The sequence below is a fragment of the Natator depressus genome, chromosome 8 (genome assembly GCF_965152275.1).
Source record: "Natator depressus isolate rNatDep1 chromosome 8, rNatDep2.hap1, whole genome shotgun sequence".
NCBI lineage: Eukaryota > Metazoa > Chordata > Testudines > Cheloniidae > Natator > Natator depressus.
The window spans coordinates 66,225,560-66,237,884 of NC_134241.1; the positions used below are offsets into that span (position 1 = coordinate 66,225,560).

Genomic DNA, 12,325 nt, shown 5'->3' on the forward strand with positions numbered 1-12,325 from the left:
TTTTAAACACGAGTCCTTTATGGGTCTGAGAAAAAGAAACCCCTTTATTACAAGCTGGCAAAGACATCATTGCTGAAACAGTGTCTTAAAGCTTATTTTCTATTAATAGTTGCACTTCAGTTCATCTTTTGGATTTGTGCTAGAAAGGATGCAAAAACATTTGAAGTATTATTACTAAATTATTATGATTTTTAAAATTATTTTCTTTTAGTGTTCCCTTTGTTATAAAAACAAAGCCATTTTTATTGTACACCACTGCTGAAAATTTCACATAGTTTAAAATAAAAAGGTCAAATCTGAGCTGACTTACACCCGTTTCAATCCCACTGAAGTCAGAAGGGGATGCATGAAGTCAGATAATTTGGCCCAGTAACTTAAAAACATTAGCGAAAATGTGACTAGTAATCAATATGGCATTGTCACTCTCTTAAATTACGTTCACACTCAGACTTGCCTCACAGGTTCTGCTCCTGCCAGCAGTAATCATGCCAGGAATGTATACAGAGCTTAGGTTTCCAAAAACTAGGACAGTCACAACTAACAGGCTATGTGGGAAGAAAGCTTTTGCTAAACCAGACTAAGCAGTTGATTTGAAGTGGGGAGACAATTAAAGCATGGCATTTCTGAAAGAGTAATAAAAATGTCACTACAAGTGATTGATTTGTTACAAGTCCTTGGGTTCCTACTGGCACTCCAACGAGATTTGGTGCTAAATCAGTTCTAAAGGATTATTAGTATCATATGTTATTTTCACAAACTCAAAGAATTCAGCATCATTTCTGCAAGTTATAACTGCAAGTTAAAATTAGATTTCCTTACAATTTCAGTTGTCATGTTATATCACATTCATACACACACACAAACACGCTTACAGATACACAAAATTTACAAATATACTGCAGTCTGACTCAAACCGAGAAGAGTAAATTTTAAAATGATTTCTTAAAAATAATTTTAAAAAACCCTATTCTGACAAAGGGCTCTGTTCTATGGCGGCAGCTGCCCATGGGAATTCCAGAGCCAGGAGACACTGTAGGAAAGGACTCTAATTTTTTGTTCACCTACAGTCCCTGCACATTATTTGTAAAGTGGTTTCTGATATTCTGGGTTGTGTTATGTGTCTTTATTTACAGCACTACTTTTCTGTGAAAAGCATTCTGAACCAAGGGGAAGAAGACTCTATAAAGGAATAAATAATAGCAACAACAGTATAAGACCACCGTTTGGAGACCTCTGAAATACAATATTTAGGCATCGGCGAATATTATAAGTCAAGAAGGTATTTCAGGCTTAACTATGAATTTCTTTGCTATTAAGTATTTATGAGCTGGATTGTGTCCTCCAACTGAGTTTCCATGAGACAGAACTGGCAGAATTTATGAGGTATCCTGCACATAAGACAAGTGGGGGGATTTGACTTCCCATGGAGATGAGAGAGCATGCCTATAAACTCTTTGAGATCTGTAGTGAAAAGTGTAGCTCTCAATCCCACTGTTCTGAAGGCTATAACGTACACACTGATGGCACCCACCCTCCAGCAGTAGAGCTTGCTTAGGAGCTGTGTTCCCATTGGATCCCCTACCTGTACTTGCGCCCTGCATCCCTGCAGTGGAAATAGAATGCGGGGAACAGGCTATGGCAGAAGGATCAACATTAATCTGTGCACTGCTATCATGAGGTTTGGGCATGCAGGCTAACTTATCACCAAGCTCCCCTGTATCGGTGCTTTACCACTCCTTACAGGAGATGGAGACCAAAAACCTCTAAGGCTATCTGCCTATGAAGAGAGCTATCTAGTACTCAACTCCCAAAGCAAAAAATTGGCAACTAAACTTTCTCAGCAATTTACTGTAGACCTGAACATCTTCACAGCAAAGTAGTCTGCAGATTTATAAGATGCTGCTAAACATCTAGGTTGTTATTTTATCTTTTTCTAAAAATACGTTTTAGTGCTTATGAAAGGTTTCATACGTATGGCATTGATAACCTAAGCCCAAAGTTGATCCAAAGTAAAATTAGCAATACCAACAGTTTTCCCAACGCTGCCCATGCAGTATTTCAATTCTAACCTGTGGGGGAAACCCCTATGGGGTGAAGACTCCCTCACATGTATTCAGTCTTTGGGGCTTCTGCTAAGATGGCCAGCAAGGGCACCAATTAGTGACAACTGTGATGGTGGTTTATATGATATGGTCACTAGGACCTGGTCTAAAAACATCAAACCTGATTTCAAGTAGGCTACCAAATTTTTGTTACTACTCTTTTGGGCAGAACCCAAACTAGTAATCTACTTGATGAGATCCTTTAAATCAGTAGTTCTCAACCAGGGGTCTGAGGCCCCATAGGGGGCCTCCAAGTAGGGCCAGCATTGGACTTGTTGGGGCCCAGAGCAGAAAGCTGAAGTCCCACCACATGGGGCTGAAGCCCAGGTCCTGAGCCCCGCCACCTGGAGCTGAAGCCTGAACAATGTAGCTTCATGGGAGCCCTGTGGCATGAATCCCCAGGCAATTGCCCTACTTGCTACCCACTAACACTGACTATGGCTTTTATATGCAGAAAACCAGTTATTGTGGCACAGATGGGCCGTGAAGTTTTTATAGCACGTTGGGGGGACCTCAGAAAGAAAAAGGTTGAGAACCTCTGCTTTAAATGAGGTTTCAGAAGGAAGTGCCCTAGGGGAAGAACAAGATTCTGAAAAATTGTATTAGCATACTCTGCCTACGTTGTATTACTCTGAAAGTGGGATTGAGAAAAAGGAACAAAAATGTCAGAGTTTTCTGTTGGACTCAGTGCTGCCTTGCTGTTCACTGATGTATGTCTGATACTATGCAGTAATTTTATCATCCCAAATTCACCTTTTAGCACTACTTGGCACTTGCCAAGATAAAACCACGAGTATGATATTTGCTCCAAATTCTTCGTCAGATCAGTGTTGATTAGAAGAGTCAAATATTGCCGATTTAAAACCCTAAACTTTGTGGGCCTTTCCATGTACTTTTGGTGCACAGCATGTTTACTTCCTCTGAGTGTGTGTACAGGGAAGGTGGCTGCTTCACAGATGGCATTCTGAGAGAGATATCATAATACAAGTCACATTTCAGTGCACACTTCTATCATATTGCCACTGAAGTGTTTGACCTTAAGATTTAAGTATCTGCCCCTCGTCGACAACCTGGGTCTGCAGGGACATAGACTTCTGAGGGTGTAGATGGAAGCCTTTCCATCTGGTGGACGATTATGTTGTCCAATAGAGAGAGGGAAAAGGATAAGGAGGGAGAAATCCTTTAGTTGTGGCTTCTTCTCAAACTAATGTGTAGTAGAAAAAAATCTCAGATCTAGAATCCACAATGTACAGTCAGTGGGGTACAGATATCATCACTGCATTCTTTGAAGCATCTCCAGCTTTCTGTCTTTTGTGTTCTCTGAAAGGACAGTTTTCTTCAATCTTCATCACTTTGAAGAACATACTATTTTAGTGAGGCCAAAGGAAGAACTCGTGAAGGGCTGGTACCCAGGGAAGAATGCAGAGACAGATTGTATCGGGCTTGAATCTCAACAGAAGCAGCAGATGTACAGGGACAGACCCTCTGCTGATGTAAGTTAGCACAGCTCCATTCAAGTCAATGGAGCTATGCCAATTTACACCAGCTGAGAATCTGGCCCACAGTGTCTGAGAACACTACACAGAGAACCAACCAAACGGTAGCATATTTGCGAGAGCTAGCTGGCTATGTTCCTATGCTGCAGCTCAGCAAAACTGGTACCAGTTCAGACAGCAAAGGTCTGAGTCCTTTGCTGGCACCAAAACCAAAGCATATGGGAATGATCTCACTCCAAACTTACAAGTTTTCATGCTCTGCCTTTTGCCAAAGGGGGACTTTGTTCAGTTCCCTGAAACAGTGCAAGAGAGAAAAGGAAATGTGTGGATGGTTACAAAATTTGGATATGAAAAATACTGAGCATTTTCACACATCAGTAACTTGGCCATTATTCTAATGTTAAAAAGGACACTGTTTACATTATTAATAGTCAACAAAATTATGCTAAAAATGCAACTGTTTTTTAATTTTAAAAAAGTAGTCTGATTTACTCCTGTTTGGAGACCTATTTCTAAACCCATGAAAATTGGGGCTGATAAAGCATGAGCTCAGAGACACTTAACTATTAAACAGTGCCACAATTAATGATGGCATAATTAGAGAGAAAAATTGGGAGAGTATTCATTAATAGGTTTTTCTGTTCTTGTTAGTTATTTATAAACAAGCTGTGGAACTCATAAAAGTAAAGCAATATATTTTAATATCCAGACTGTGATGTGTGTGACATATTTGTTTGCAGTGTTGTTGTAGCGGTGTTGATCCCGGGATAAGAGAGAGACACGGTGGGTGAGGTGATATATTTTACTGGACCAATGGTGGAAGAGACCAGCTTTTGAACTTCACAGAGCTCTTCTTCAGGTCTGGGCCTGACCCACCTTGTCTTTCTCAGCTGTGTGACATGGCACTTTCCAGATAAAAATTGTTAAAATATGCTATCTGAGCATTCTTACTTGCCCTAGAAGTGCAGTAAATGTATCAAAGAACAAAATGTATCCCAGTAATAAAATCTTGTCCAGCCACTGGAGACTTTGACCCTTGCTTTCAAGGGTTCTGCAGGTGAGGAAATCCGAAAACAAACATTTATACAACAAACAAACAGGTTTAATATACTGGAAAAAATGCTTTTTTAGTGAAAGTACTCATGACACAGAATGTAAATATACAGAAAGCTTATTCCTAATTGTGCTTTTACCTAAAATAGATTAGAAGTCATTGATTGAGATTTCCAAAGCGATCTAGGAGATTTAGACACATATCTTCATTACACAACTGACATATGCCAGTAGATTTTTGGATCAGGCCATCAATGGGAGTCTTTCCATTTACTTCAGTCAATGTTGGTTCAGGTCCTTAAATGGTGCAAATTAATTTTAATGAAGGATATGTTTCCAAGGAGGAGATTTTCCTTGGAAACAGCTATTTGTGGCTTTGAAAATCTTCCTCTAGAATTATGCAGTCATAGAGTTTAAAGACGGAGGGAACCTCCAGTTTCCACTCTGACCTGCTCATCATAGGCCACTAAACACCCAATTACCCCTGCATTGACTCAGGTAACATGAATTAAACTAGAGTATTACAGCCTCAGGAGACTAAGCTAGTGTGTGCCAGAGTCCTCTATAGACCACATACAAAATCCCAACCACTTACTTTTAAAGGTAAAGTATAGATCATGCTTTACCCTTAAACATCTTTTCCCATTGGAAAAAATGAGACCGACCATTTTTACAAAAATCAAAATCAATGCGTCACCAATAAAGTTCTAAGCTTCTAAATCATCTTCCCCAAAACCCAAGCTTTTGTCCCAGCTTCAAATGACAAGTATTCCTATGTACTTCCAGACCTTATTCTTGCTGATGGTAGTGAATATGGATATCAACAAAAGCACAACATTTTCATCCTGGTTTCTTGAAAATATAAAATTTGAGATGTCCAAACTGAAGAATGAATGGGTGTGGGCACAAAGTTTGTACATAGCCCCTATTATTTTCAAGAGCTACTTTTATTTCATCATCATCTAAATGAGGAAAAAATTGGCCTTTCTAGTGAATAATGAGCTTCCCAGATTTTTAGACCGGGAAAGTGGAGTGTACTGTTTAAATTTAGTTTAATGGCACTGGAAATTTGAACATATTCCTGCATATGAGGCACCTTGTTAGAGTTTCTCCAGGATATTTCTTCAGGCTATCCCTACAGTATTGTTTCTCCTTGCTAGATCCATCTGGGCAACGAAGCCGAGGGACCTACCAGACTTTGGAGGGCTCAGATAAAAATAGAGGTGGAAAATGGAACATATAGTAAGAACTGTTTAGTAGTTACAAGAATCACATTCTGTACTTTTTGGTTATACACAGGGTGCTTTTTAAAAGATGTCTTAAAAAAAAAGTTGTTTGCTATTTAGTTGGGTTTTTTTGCAATCATTTGCAAATGTCATCCATAATCGGCTCAGTTTTTAGTTTTCACTGGAGGAGATTGCCTTATGAGCAGGTATAGATGGCAAAAATCAAATTGATGAGTTACAGTGATGACTCTTGACAGTTTTACAGATAAAAATGTAACAAGCACTGGAAAGACACTGTATTTACACATAAGAAAATGCTCTTCTTATCATAACACTGTCCCCTTTTAAAGGCCTTACAACTACTTGGCAGTAAAAATTCTCTCTGGTCTGGAACTTGACAAAATGTCTCAACTAGGGAACTGTTTTTTACTTGGAGTAAACAATTAAAATTCATTTCAGCTCGTTTCTCTTTTTATTTATAAATTCCATGTAGAAAAAACTGTCTAAAGAATTAAATTATGAGAAACAGAAACATTCTATGGAAAACAGAACATGGAAAACACCACAGCACTGATCTTCCAAACACTTACACATGGGTAGACCTGCTGAATTCAGTGGAACTACTTGCATGCATAAGAATTTGCATGGTGAAAATGCAAGGCCTTTCCAATATCCATGCAATAGAGTGTTCACTGTGAAAAAACTGGACTGGACGAGGGAGATAAGCAATATAAAAATAAAACAAAAATCATGAAATCATTGGCTTCACAGGTCAAAAATATTATTAAAATACACTCATAGACTACTATCCATAACCACACTCACACCTACATATCCAAATGGTGTCACTGCATGTGACTGTTGTGGATATATTAAACTGCAGAGGAAAAATTTATACAAAATCAAACTGTGCATAAATATAGATCTGTGGACATTGCCTCTTCAGGTAAATTAGCTCAGAGGATTGTGTTGCACTTCTCAGTCTATTGAGACTAAATTTTTAAGTACAAAGGCCCCTTTGCCTCATCAGTCAAAGAACATAGCAGCATCGAGGGCTATTAATTTTTCAGGGTAGAATATTATGGCCTCTGCACTGATAGAGGAAATGTCTGGATTAATAATTTCAATATGTGGAGACTGCTTTTGGCTACTTGCAAGACATCTGCAAATACACACACTTATTTTCACATACAGGACATTTCAGTCTCCATAAAACAGTTTCTACCTTGAATCACAATAGAAACAATAAAGGTGTAGTGGCACTAACTCGGAGGAAAATTTAACAGCACCTACAGTCTCACTATTTCCTAGTCCCCTTAAGCAAGACCATATAATGAATTTTTTTCTCCATATGGAGTAAGGGATAACTCACTTAAATGGTTTCAAACACAACATTTAAACTACCAGCAGGGGATGCTAGTGCTTCCATGCATTTCATCCTCTCTGCTCTGTTCCATGAAGCAAAGGGAATGAGATGGCTCTTAGGCTCTGATCCTAGAAATACTTACGCACATGTATAACTTCTCACATGAATAGCCCCATTTAACGCTATGGGACTATTCATGTGAATAAAGATATGTACATGGTTACATGTTTTCAGGAGTGAATGCATGGAACCTTGATCTATGCATTGGACTGGTCACTTTATGACTAAAAAGAAAAAAAAAATCAAAAACCAAAGTGTTAATAAATGTTAATATTTGGAAACTGTCTTATGTCATCTTAAAAGTGAACCCATATGAACATCCTACTATGGTTCAGTGTAACAGTAACAGTTCTTTTGACTTTGTACAGGACTTGAAGAACTCACAGATGCCGGATGAGTTCAGTAGGTATTGTAATCCAGGAATGGGCTTTTATAGCACAAGCTCTTCTAGGCTGGCAATGGAATAATGTCAGAAAGCAAGTATTGTATTGGGATGCAGTTCGGGTTCACCCACTCCTTGGAAAAATAAAGTCTACAGTTTGCTGTGTTCTAGGGCACCTGCACACAGTAGAGGTTCCTAATGATACATCATCATGACACAATGTCGTCATATAGTGATGTTACGCCATAGTAACAGCCTCAGACAGTGAGTGTTTGTTGGGACACTACTATATAGATTATACTTACTCTATTACAGCAAATCCTGTTCTGAGGGGCTCCCTAAAGCTTGGAATCCATGAGCCATTGCCTCGTGATCAACTGTACCTTAGCAGTAGCTGTGCAGGTTGCAGTACATTACTAGTAATGGGTTTATTTATATAAATTTTTTTTAATAAGTGACATTAAGATTTCAGGGTACATTCCTGACACAGTTATATTGACAGTGAGCTACTATAATTCAACTGTGAATGCCACTGAATCTGGTTAAGAATTTTTTTAAAATTACTATTTTACTGGGAATACATGTTATTTATTTTAAAACTGATGTTGTGTTTGCACATCCATACGCACCATGATACCTAATGCCCCAGAAGGTAAGAGAGTGCATTCAGAGCTGCACCAGCAACATGTGGGACCATGCGTACTGGGATATCCTGTGTGCAGAAAACTGGGAAGAATGAAAACCAGCCAACATATTGGGTGTGGAGGGGAGAGTCGAGGGGGGGGAGGTCCTGTCCACACAGCAAAGAGAATAATAGTATGCTGGTTACAGGAAGACAACTCTGTGCCACATGACAAGGTTGAAATGCTGTTAGCAGCCACACCTAATAACTGAGTTCTAAACACATTGTGTGTGGATGCAAACTATGGGTATGTCTACTCTGCATTTGGATGTGTGACTGCAGCATGTGTAGACATATGCAAGACAGATTTAATGTAGCTAGTGTGAGTACCAACCGCAGTGAAGCTGTGGCAGCATGTGTTGTACAAGCCCATCCAGGACCCCAGGTACTTATTTGGGCAGCTAGCCTATGGTAGGGAGACTAGAGGTCCCGATTTTCTAGGGACAGTCCCGATTTTGGTGGCTTTTTCTTACATAGGCACCTATTACCTCCCACCCCCGTCCTGATTTTTCACACTTGCTATCTGGTCACCCTAACCCACGCTGAAGACTGTGCTGCCACAGTTTCCCGGCTCTTGGTACTCATGCTAACTTGATTAAAGCTAGCTCAGCTATGTCTATAGGGGCTACACTCAAACATCTGACTGCAGTGTAGACATACCCTATGTTTGGAACCAACCATGCTCATAAGCAGTTACAAAGATGATTGAAAGCTTGTTTGTGGACAGAGCCAAACTCTAGTTATAGAAACTAGCTCCCTATAGGTATTTAAGACAATCTGAGGAAGAATTATGTTGCTCGTCCAAAGAAAATCTACATGTCTACCGCTCTCTCTCCAGTAAACTTGTTACATTACACAGTTGTTTCCAGGTGGTAAGAGCACAAACTTAATTTTCTGCTAATTTTTTCTTATTACTTCTGAATGTCTACATGGGGACACTACAATTCCTTGTCTTGCTCAGATCTACAGTTATTGTGGTAACCATCTACTGACACTGAAGGGAGTTGTTAGCTACATTCTAATATTCAAAGTTAATTTGACATACTGAAGAAAAACAAAAAAAACATAGGCATAAACAAACAACATTAAAACACGCTGTCCAGTACATGTTTATGCACTTGGCACATTGTTGCAGTGGCTGCATTGCAAACATTGCAGGAGAGTGCAAACACTGCAAGGGTAGGTTTGATTCAGAAAACTCTGTTTCCACTGAAAGAGAGTTTAACAAATTGAAAATTCCATTGCCACATTTCTGCTTAGCTTAGGTTTTCTAAAAACTTGTTTCTAAAAACTTGTTTTTACAAAATGTAAATTTGGAACTAAATTCAAATAGACAGATTCTTGTCAATAATCCACAATTGAGCCTTGAAATGGGTTAATAAATGAAATAACCTAAATCTGATTTCCCCATAACCCGAATCTTAGATTTTGATTTATGACGGTATTTTTTTCTACTGCCTTTAGATTGCACAGGAAACAAGCATCCTGCAGGTTCCACCAAGCCATCTTTTGTTTCTACTGTCATTACATACATTTACTTTTTTTTCTTTTATAAGACTAAAGTGGCACTTCCATATTGGGAGCTGAGAGAGAAGCACACCACCACCTGGAGTTCCTTTGCATGTGAAGGAGTGCCACTGCTGTGTCATCCCTGATGAGGCTGCAATGTGTAGTCCCTGTACTGGCTGGCCAACTCAGGACCTGGCTGTTGGACAAGTGTAAGGTCACGTTGTTCTCACCCACTCCAAAATGGCTAGCCACTCTACTCGGACACAGTCCTCATGCTCAAGTGAATGCAAGAAGAGATATTGTGATTGGTCTCCACATGGGGGTGAAAGATGGGACAGGGGTTGGCAAAGGCTCCCTACAATTGCATGGTGCACATAGTGTATTTCCTGATCTTATTATACTATATAATAAAATATTTCTTAAAATAATAGGAAATTCCAAGGCAAAAAACTTTGTTATCTGAACTTAAAGTACCCTTACAAACACTGCTAACTTTAATTACTGTAAATTAAACCTAAGCATTAAAAAGGTATGAAAAATAGATGGATTAATTCAGGTAATGTAGGTAAAGACTGCAATATCTTTCACATTTATATAGTCTCTTCAAATGTACGTGTATGAAGATTCACATTAAGCAATCCACTACAGCTTCAACTTTAGCCAAATAAACCAATACAATCTCATGCTTATTAACATAATAGCACTGATGTAACAGAGTAGAATTTGTACCTTAATATTTACAATCAGTAAAAAGAAAAAAGAAAAAAGCCTTTTTACAATAACACATCTGCTAGGAATTCTGCTAGGTAGAATTATACTTAATAATGCTTCTATACCACTGCATTAAATTGTTATACTAGTTATGCTACATACATAAGAGTGTTTCCCAAAGAAAATCCATTTTCATTGCACATTTTGATTTATAAGTTACTTAGAAGAATGATATCCCTTCTTTTAATTATTTCAGTAAACATAATAATGGCATTGCTAACTACAACACAGAGCACTTTATTTTCCCAATTTTTTAGTAATATGAGCCTACTTGTAATTAAAGGCATGCTGCATTAATGATGCTGAAAGTCTCAGAGGGAAACATTTAATGTCCACCTCATAATATTATGCCAGAATTACATGCACAGAAGACTTTTTAATAATCTTTGTTTCTTAATTTAGTTTTGATTGACTATGAAATCCAGAGGAGTACTCTAGGGCTCGAATTTCTACTGTCATCAGCACTTCTGCTCCATAAATTGTACAAACACAGATGACTTCTTCCGTCTGTAGGCTTCTTTTCAAAGCTTCTGTTTAACCTATCCAGAAAATTAGCTGCAGGCTGCAGATAATTGCAGATAATTTTACCATTTTTAAGCCACTGGGGTGTTGAATTGGGCTGTGACAGCCAAATTTGTCTAAACACAAAGAGCAAATCATATTTTTATGTTGTCATTTCAGCTTTATACGCATGTTCATAACAATCTCAGTTCTGTATGCAAACTACAGCAGCAGCCACTACGGGTTTCCTAGGTAAGTATCTGAGAGGGGTTTCTTTTCGAACCAGGGATTAGTAATGGAATTAAAAGTTATATTAATAAGGGTTAGATTCGAGCAAATCAATCACCTCTCAGGAAGGGGTGGTATGTAGCTGTGCTGCTCAAGCTGATAGCTGAGTAGGAAGAGAGAAGGAAATATTACACTGGCAAATTATGTTTATTAAAATTAAAATGGTGTCTGTTTGAAGCAGTGTTAGTGGGGATAGATTAGTGGGCAGAGTGCAAGTGGTGCAATCAAAAGGTACAAAACCAATGTAATTGCTTCATGTATGATATCAGCACAGCGTATGTGGTGAGTGCATGTGTCCATGCATACAACATCCTAAATGTGTGTGTGATTGGACCTGAACACTTTCAAGAGTACTGGGGGTTGAAACTGATGCCATAAGCCATTCAAAAGTTAATTTTCCCAGAATAGACCTGTTTGTCACAGAGTAATAGTGATCTCCATACAGATAATATACAGGCAAACAAATATATTTAGTAGGTTATATCAATTTACAGTAAACTTATTTATAAGAACTCCTTAATTTCCCAGAGCTAAATTATTAGCTAGAATTATACAAATTTCTATTGCTTTACTGATATCATCATAATAAAATGAACCATGAATAACATCATATATATGATTTATACTTCAAAACTACATTTTCCTATCAAGGAATAATAGTTTTCAACAGAAATTAACATTCTACTGAAAGAAAATTTATTTTATATATAAATGCAAGAAAAAAGAAGTCCTCTACAAGCTGAAAATTTCTTCCAACATTAAGAATCTCCTAGGATCTGACCTGGCAAACCTTTATGCATACAGCTTTACTCAGGTGTAATGTTTTGACACATACATAGTGCCTAGTTCTTCACAGCTGGCACAACTATTTACTAAGTGCAACATTTTC

The 12,325-nt window shown here is 38.3% G+C and overlaps 1 protein-coding gene across 8 annotated transcripts in view; it reads right to left on the reverse strand.

Annotated features, from left to right (window-relative positions):
• Positions 1-12,325, reverse strand: part of NTNG1 (netrin G1) — a 200,242-nt gene that overhangs the window by 178,693 nt on the left and 9,224 nt on the right. The window lies entirely within an intron of this gene.